The sequence below is a fragment of the Macaca nemestrina genome, chromosome X, assembly GCF_043159975.1.
Source record: "Macaca nemestrina isolate mMacNem1 chromosome X, mMacNem.hap1, whole genome shotgun sequence".
Classification (NCBI taxonomy): domain Eukaryota; kingdom Metazoa; phylum Chordata; class Mammalia; order Primates; family Cercopithecidae; genus Macaca; species Macaca nemestrina.
In genome coordinates this window covers 125,128,093-125,137,420 of record NC_092145.1, presented here as the reverse complement: position 1 = coordinate 125,137,420, position 9,328 = coordinate 125,128,093, and the positions used below count along the sequence as shown (strand labels likewise).

Genomic DNA, 9,328 nt, shown 5'->3' with positions numbered 1-9,328 from the left:
TTTCTTTTTCAATTTTTAAACCTAGTTTGGTCCATATTTGATAGTTATTTGTTCATTTGAAAAAAAGGACAAGTCTATATCAATGATTTCCAATGGTAGTGGTATCACCCCAAGGAAGTATTTGAGAAATATTGAATGACATTTTTGTTGCCAGAATGATCAGAAGGCACTATTGGTATTTAGTGGGAGGAATCATTAATGTTCTTCATAAGGCAGTGTCACACAGCAAATACGTCTCATGTTCTCTGCAAAAATTTTAGCTATCTCATTGGATATTCTTATAGGTGACTATCCAGTCTAGTAGTGAATAAATTCATTTTCAAGGAAGGGTTGAGCACAATAGCTCATCTTTAGAAAATCATGTAATCTATGACTACACTAAACATAATTAACACCAAAACAGCACAACAACTGTTTCAGGGAACATTTGTATACATGATTTAGGAACAATATCTGAATACAGTTATCAGGTCTTCTAGTCTGGTTATGCTGAGGACAAATATATATTATTTTTATTATGAATTTATTTACATTTTTACATTTCACTTAGGATATTAACATACATGCATAATTATGTTGAAGTAAGATTACATTACTTAATAATTTTTCCAGGGTGACAAAATGTATGTTTTAAAATTGGAGCATTAATTCTGATGCTGTCGAAAACCAACTCTCTCTAACATACTCTGATAAACACCATTATATTCAGAAAATATCTTTATGTAATTGCTATTGTTAAATCATAATTTTGTACAAATAATACTTACAAGGAGAAAGTCAACTCTGCGAAATATTTTTTAAATTCTATATAAAGATGTAAATTTATACCATCTAGTATTTGTCAGTCAACAATTTGCTTTGGAATTGAGGTTTGTATTTATTAGATTAGAATTACTTTTCCTGTATTTCCTATATTTCAAGTTCAGTCCATGGATACTTTGTTTACATGTGAAGAAAATTTTAATCTGACAACCCACCAGTAACTAATAGTTAGAACTTTACATGAAACACATCCATTTATACTCCAAGAATTACCATACACATGCTTCCAAAACACAGAGGTGCAAATTTGTCTGAAGGTCTGCCATTTAGCAAAGTGAAATCAAAATAATCTTTGCATGGTAGAAGACAAACTAAAATGTGTGAGGGAGAGCTCTACTCTTTAGACCTTCAAATTCTCAGATTGCAGGCTTGGGTCTAATTCTCTGGTGGACGTTGACAGAGTAGCCTCTTCACCAGCTTTGGATCCAAAAAGAAGATTTACATAACGTTTTGGAATCCTGCGGCAAATGACTTCATTTCCTTCTTCTTGCATATGTGTTACTCTTCAGATCACTGTTTTATAGTAACACGTATGAATTCTCACAGGAAGGAGCAGAGGAAATTCTTGTTCTGAAACAGATGATTAGGAAAAATCAGACAGCATTTGAAACATGAACAGAAACAAGACCTTCTAAAATAAGTAAAATAACACTAATACTTTGCTCATTGCTGAGCAGAAATTATATCAGAAAAGAACATCCATGTGAAAGTAAGAGAGTGAAATACAGCAAAACACTTCTAAGCATTTTTTTTTTTCATAGCAAGTTTAAGTTTAGGTTCTCAAACCTCTCTGCACAATAGAGTCACCTAGCGAGCTTTGAGAACTACCAATGCCTGGTCCCCAAACACAGAATTCTGATGTGATTGCTTTGAAGTAGAGCCTGTGTATCAGTATAAGCTCCATGGGTGGACCTACAATTCAGCCAGGTTTAACAACCACTGATTAGCCACTTCATCAGTATCTTTATGGCTCTGCCAGTACACACCTATGGGTGATTAGTACTAATTTGAGCATTTCTTTGATTAAGTTCATAGTTTTGCTGTATACCTTGGGGCTATGTCACCATTTGTTGTTTGTTTGTTTGTTTGTTTGTTTTTCTAATAGTAATAGTATTCTTTTTCTCTCTATCTCCCTCCCTCTCTCCCTTCCTTCTTTCCATTCTAATTCTTCCTTCCTCCTTTCTACCTTTTTTCCTTTTTTCCCTTTCTTCCTTTCTCTCTTCCCTTGTTTTACTTTCTTTTTTTTATATAATATTTATTAAGTGTTTTGTTGTTAGTGGTAATATGAGAGTTACTGTGTTGAGTTCTGGGGAAATAAAATTTAACAGGCTCTACTCCCTATTCCTGAGGTGGTCACAATCTAAAGTTCCAAGAGATGGACAGAGGTGAATGAGGCTGTATTGTTCAAACCATATCTTAAGTCACTACACATATTAAGCCACCCTATAGATAATAACAAATACATACACTCATCACATTTTGTCAGGGAAACTATACAAGTTTCCATGTCCTGTCTTATCTTCATAACACACCTTGATTGGCATTCTTTTATTTTTAACCTAAATTTTTGATAATTCTTGACAAAGAAGAAAACATTTAATAAATAACAAAAGTAAAACTTAGTGCCCGTATCTGTGTTTTAGGAAATAATTTAGTAGTATTAACAGATTTTCTTCAGATGATGCAGACTCCTCCCAGTTAATTTGAAATTAAAGATTGTGTCATGTATTTTGAAAGAAGAAGTTATTCTTAGATCTTTACTGAGGCTATATGTTACATATATTGGTTAAATGTCCAGAATATTTGACAATAGTTATTTTATTTCATGGATGGGCACCTGTTCTTCTTTTCTCTATCAGTGCTTTTTAGTTTTATTATTTATTAACTCCTGCCATTCCTTTTCTCTCTCTATTTGCTCATCCCACAAATATAGAACTCCTTTGAAATTAAAAACAGAAGACATTAAAAATTATATGTGAAGGCAGCAATGCATATGGAAATTTTAGATAAGATGAATCTGGGGTAGGGTAAAAGCAGAGGTCTAAGATGGATGAGATGTTGGGAGTAGATCTTTCTGCAGAACCACTTCCAGAGCAAAACAGAAAACTGAGTACTTTCAGGCCTTGAATTATATTCTCCGACATTTTCTATAGGGAAAGAAGACAAATGTTTCCCTCCAGAACCATTGTCCTGATACATTCTCATATGCTGGAGCAGAGCTAAGGTCATTAGGCAGGGGATTGGAATTGTTGATCCAATTGTTCTCAGCCATTCTCTAAAGAAAATTCTTAAAAAAAAAAAAAAAGGTAAGTACCCTGGAAAGTGTCCTGTGAACATTTTTAAAATTTATACATAATATTTTACATATTTATGGGGTACATGTGGTTATTTTTTACAACCATAGAATGTATAATGGTCGAGTCATGGTGTTTGGGGTATCCATCACCTTGAATATTTATCCTTTCTGCGTTGCTAATAGGTCAAGTCCTGAAATTAAGTAAACGAAGACATTTAAAACAGATAAAATAGTAGTTAACATATTCTGTGCTCTCAATAAATGCCAGATGTTGTTTTGTTGCTATTAATGTTGTCATTGTAATCACATCATTTGGGAATATCTGCCTGAAAGGACTAAGATAGAAGGTGTAGTTTATGAAGCTCATCATTATGTTTAAACATATTATTTAAATCAATGATATTATGTGTCATTGATTTTACAGTGCACCTAGGGCCATATCCTCATAGTAGATGCACATATTACTACAATTACATGTAACATAACTCTCAGTAAACTAAACCTACACATTTCCATTTGTTTAATTAAGAATCAAAGGCCTTTCCCTTTAAATATGACTAAGGTCTATCTGAAACAAAATTTTCTACAATTGTCAGCATTTTAGAAATTAATTCCTTAAAATTCACTCAGAATTACTGAAACAAGTGAAGTTTTTAGTTAGTAGTGCTGTACCAATGTTAATTTATTAGTTTTTGATAAATGTATTATCGTGATGTAGTAAGTTAGCATTAGAGGAAACTGAGTAAAGAGTATATGGGAACTCTGCACTATCTTCACAGATTTTCTATAAATCTAAAAGTATTTCATGTCTTTTGCCCACTTTTTAATGGAGCTGTTTGTTTTTTGTTTGTACATTTGTTTAAGTTCCTTGTAAAGTGTGGATATTAGACCTCTGTCAGATGTATAGTTTGCAGATATTTTCTTCCATTCTGTAGGTTGCCTGTTTACTCTGTTGATAGGTTTTGTTTTTGTTTTTGTTTTTGTTTTGTTTTGTTTTTTGCTGTGAAGACACTCTTTAGTTTAATTAGGTCCCATTTGTCAATTTTTGCTTTTGTTGCAATTGCTTTGGATGTTTTTGTCATGAAATATTTGCCAGTTCCTATGTCCAAAATGGTATTTCCTAGAGGAAATACATGTGGCCAAAATACACGGGGAAAAAAAAATGCTTAACATCACTGATCATTAAAGAAATGCAAATCAAAACAACAATGAGATGTCATCTCACACCAGTCAGAATGGCCATTATTAGAACGTCAAAAAATTACAGATGTTGGTGAGATTGTGGAGAAAAAGGAGCACTTTTTCTACACAGTTAATGGGTGTGTAAATTAGTTCAACCATCGTGGAAAGCGGTATGTCTATTCCTCAAAGAGCTAAAAACATTCAATCCAGCAATCTCACTACTGGGTATATATACCCCAAGGAATATAAATAATTCTACCATAAAGACACATGCATGGGTATGTTCATTGCAAAACTATTCACAGTCGCAAAGATATGGAATCAGCCTAAATGCCCATCTATGGTAGACTGGATAAAGAAGATATGGTACGTATATGCCATAAAGTACTATGTAGCCTTTAAAAGGAACGAGATCATGTCATTTGTTGGAATATGGATGGAACTAGTGTCCTTACACAAAGAGGAAGTTTGGGCACACAATGAAGCACCAGGAATGTGTGTACACAGAGGAAAGGCAATCCAAGGATAGAGGGAAGGTGATATCTATAAGCCAAGGAGAGAGGCTTTGGGAAAAGCTAAACCTACCAGCACATTGATCTTGGACTTCTAGCTTCCACAACTTTAAAAAAATAAATTTCTGTTGTTTAAATGAACAAGCAAAAAGGCAAAACAAACATAGGTAGAGATTCATCTAATGATTTGGGACAATTTTAAAAATACAGATTCCTGGACTTTATGCCAAATCTAATAAATTCAAATCACAGAAGCGAGACATAAGATCCCTATTTTTAGCAAGACTCTCAGGTGTTACTTGTTCTTATCAAAGTCTCGGAGGCATCACCTTGTTTAAGATAATTTAATTCTATAAAAAAAATAACTATTTTCTCAATTCTCCCAAGGATGCCGGCACCATTCTAGATACATAGGAGAACACTTTATCCTTTATATACAACTACTATCTCGGGGCCATAGGGCTTAGTTATTTTGAGAAATATTCAATGAGAAAGAGTATTATAATGCAAAATATATGACATAGTAATGATTTTTCATGAATTATCCAAACAGTAACAATAGTAAAGTTACTAACCAGCATTTTGATTTTGGCTTTACTATTAACCAGACATATATCCATGGGAAAGTTACCTAACCACTTTTAACTTATCTTGCCTTCTGAAGTATCAGTGAAATTAACAAATGGCCATGAATACATTTTCTAACTGTAATCATTTGTAAAATGGGAGAAATAAAAGTAATTGTCTCAACATGCTTTAAGTTCCAAGTTACATAATGGATCATAGTGTTTTTCTTAAAGTCGTTTTACATAGTAAGAGTCTGATAATTGTTGTGTATTATTTTTGTCTCTTATTTATGCTATAGTTCTGCAAAAGATATTTGGTAGTTTCAATTTGCCCAGGAGTGAATATTACATACTAAAACCAGAAAATTATCTTAGAAGTGGTAACTAAGTTTTTGTTTTTCAAGTTAGATATACCTGCCTGTTCTTGTTTCCATGCTTTTTGTTAGACAAGGCCAAAAGTTAGAGCTTCCAAGGCAATAATAAACTTTCTTATCAAGTTCAAAACTCTCAAAACAGATTAAAACTACTCTCTCCCCACCTATATATTACAATACTCAGAGAACTTTGATCTTTATCATAAAGACCCTTATTTTTGGTGTTTCGTGTCAAATTTTTCTGTTCTCATGATACAGGCACATTTGTACCACCAAGTGGGCCTTGTTTTCAGTTAAACAAAAGAGCTCATGTTATTTCCTTGATGTCTGCCTTCGGTCTCACAGCTGTATAGAATGCTGACTATGTCAAAGCACATTATCAGAGTTTTGATAATTAAGTAAAAAATGTTCAATAGAGTTGCCACCTACTCTTATTTGTTTACTTTGTTTTAAATTTATGGATAGCATCAGAGTCAGAGTTCTCTACAACTAGAGTCAGAGTTCTCCAGAAATAGAATCAATAGGATGTGTATACGTGTAGAAAAAGATTTATGATAAGGAATTGGCTTGTGTCAATGTGGTGCCTAGCAAATCCGAATCTAAAGTGTGGGCCAAAGGTTAGAGACTCAGTAAAGCCAATGGTGCAAATGAAGTCTGAAGGCAGTCTGCTGGAGAATTATATTGCTCCAGGCCACTGGTCTTTCTATTCTATTCAGGCCTTCAACAAATCGAGGCCCACCCACATTATGGAGAGCAATCTGCTAACTCAAAGTTCACTTATTTAAATGTTAATCTCATTCAAAAACACCCTCCAAGTTGACACAAAATTAACCATCACAGATGGTATGTAATAGAAAATACAATGTGCAACATCTATTTTAAAGCAATATGTAACACACAATTTTGTAATAGAAAGCTTTAGATTCCTTAATTCTTATTTCTTATTTTATTCTTGACTTTTTGCACGATGAAGATCAAATCATATGCACCTTTGAGAGTCCTGAGATATAGATGGACATTTAAAGTTAGTGGCCTGAGAATGAGATCACTTATAGAGTAAACACAGAAACAGAAAAGAATAGATCTGGGACCTGAGCTCTAAAACGTTTCATCATTTAGAGGTAAAGAAGTCACAACAAAGTTGACTGAAGCAACAGCAAATGAGGTAATAGGACAAAATAAGACTACGTGGTGACCTGGTTGCCAAATAGTGTTTCAGGAAGGAAGTGATCAATAGTGTCAAATGCCATGAAGGTAAAGACGGAGACTGAATAATGGCCACTGGATTTAATGATGTGAGCAGAACTAATAGCCTTAACAGAGCAGTTTCTGTGAGTGGTGAGAATGAGAGAATAGTGTTGCCATCAGATGTTAGGACAGTTGGTCTTCCAGCTATAAATATACTTTATTTTTCAAGTAAGTTTTTGATTCATAAAAAATTTGGGTAGAAAGTACAGAGAATTCCCATATACTCCCTCCCCCGCAATGCACAGCTTCTCTTCACTGACAATATCCCACACCAGAGTGGTACATTTGTTACAATCAATGAACTTACATTGATTCATCAACATCTAAATTTCATAGTTTACATTAGGGCACAAGTGCCAGTTCTATGTGACTCTATGGCTGGACCAGGCACACTACATGCAGCTTCCACAACTGGCCCTGGGGAAAATGGTGGCACTGGAAGCTTGGAGATGCCAGGAACTGCAGAGTCCCAAGGAGGGAGTCACAGACCTGGCTCAGGGAGCCCCCAGGTCTGGGATCCTTGAAGGGCTGCAGCTCTTCTCTTCTCTTCACCCACAATGTGGCAAGCAGGGGGCCTGTCTCAACCCTGTTTGCATTATAGCTCTTTCAGTCTTGCCATTTGGTGGATTCCAAGTTCTTGTCCTGTGACCAGGGAAAATGAGGTACACAGAAAAGTAGAGGGTGAACAAGAGGAAGAGGTGCTTTATTGAGTGATAGAACAGCTCAGAGGAGACCCACAGTGGGTGGTTCCTTTCCGCAGCCAGGGTTTCCTGACAAGTGTTCGGCTCTTAGCAGAGAGGATACCCTGGAGTGGGAAGCTCCTCACTGCAGGCAGGTCGTCCTGTCATCTCTGCAGCTCTCAGCAGAGAGAAAGCCGTGGAGTTGGTTGTTCCTCTCTGCAGGCAGGTTGTCTTGTCATCTTTCCGGCTCTCAGCAGAGAGGAGGCCTTGGAGCGGGTAGCTCTTCTCTGCAGCTGGTTGTCCTGACGTCTGCTCTGCTCTGCTTGAGCCTGAGGCTTTTATGGGCCTTGCACAGGAGAAAGTGCACCCTGATTGGTCCATGGGTGACCATGGCAGGGGCAGAAAAGGCACCACAAGTTGCCACTCCACTCTGGGTGACTAGCAGCCTGGCCCCTAGTCTTCAGGTCCTCCCTGGCCTGAAGGTAGGACCTCAATGGGGACCTGGTCCCTTCTGCCCAGGAGCCCATATGCTTCCTGCTGCAGTCCATGGTGCCCAGGCTTCTTGCCTCAAGGGCCACCTGCAGGCCAGTGCCAAGATGCCCTCAGTCCCCCTTGGCTCCCCCCAACCATGTTCATTGGTGCCCAAAGTCTGGAGGGAACTGAGGTGGCCAGGGGCTGGCATGTCACAACTTCCTCCAGTGTGTGCACCCCTATTTGGTCTGTGATGATGCCTGGGATTGGCCCTGTGTTGCTCTGAGATCAGAGCAGGCATTGACAGTGGAGAGAAGCCAGGCAGTGGGAGCAGGCACTTCCAAGCCTGCAAGGGCAGGGCATGGCTTTCCCAGGCCCTCAAGAGCACATGGAGGCCTGGGTCCACAATCCAGACTTGGGTGGCTGCACCTGTGCCCGGGATGGTGGGGCTTCTGCCTGCTCTGAGTTTCCACAGGCTCTGTGGAACACACACTTACTTGCAGCCCAGGGTCAGAGCTCCAGGTCCTCACTGGGCTCAGTCTAGCATCCAGGGCAGGTGCAATATCTGCACAAGCTTCCCCCATTGCTCTGGTGCTCAGGGGTGGCCAGAGGAAGAGCAAACCGAGACCCCAGGCCCAGCAGTCAGGAGTGTTAGCTTGGCAGTCACCCTGACACAGGGTGGACCTCAGGGATGCGGCCCCAGGAGGTCCCACGCAGAGCCTCCTCCCAAGGCACAGGAACCTGGCACCCTTGGCAGGGTGGGCAGTGTGGCTGTGGCCAGTGAAAGTGGGCACCATTCCCACTTTCTGCCACAGGCCCCCAAAGCATGGCCCCAGCTCTGTGACTGGAGTCTGGCCCCTGCATTCAGTGTGCAAGTGCAGCACAGCCCCGGGTCCAGCTTTGCTTCGGGGCCCCTCTCTGCCTGACCTCACTGCTCCCCTGTCAGTGGGCAACTTGGTCCTGTCCCATCACGGCAGCCCCCAGAATGGATGACTCCAGGGGTTTGGCAGACTCCTTCCCATGCCCTCCCTGCAGTGGCCAGTGTAATGGCAGCAGCCACCCCAGGTGGCTTGCCGCTGCCATCAAAAGGGCATCTGCATGGTTTCTTTTGTCACTGCTTTCCATTGTTCTCTGCTATCTCTTAGGAGTGCAGCACATTTTAGTCATCCTTTGAAGA

At 38.8% G+C, this 9,328-nt stretch overlaps 1 long non-coding RNA gene across 2 annotated transcripts in view; it reads right to left on the bottom strand.

Moving 5' to 3' along the window:
• Positions 1-495: 495 nt before the first annotated feature.
• Positions 496-9,328, bottom strand: part of LOC105499045 (uncharacterized) — a 353,694-nt gene continuing 344,861 nt past the window's right edge. For both annotated transcript variants that reach the window (XR_011618200.1, XR_011618199.1), the window contains one exon: positions 496-1,392. This is a non-coding gene — a long non-coding RNA (uncharacterized lncRNA). The remainder of the gene's footprint in view (positions 1,393-9,328) is intronic.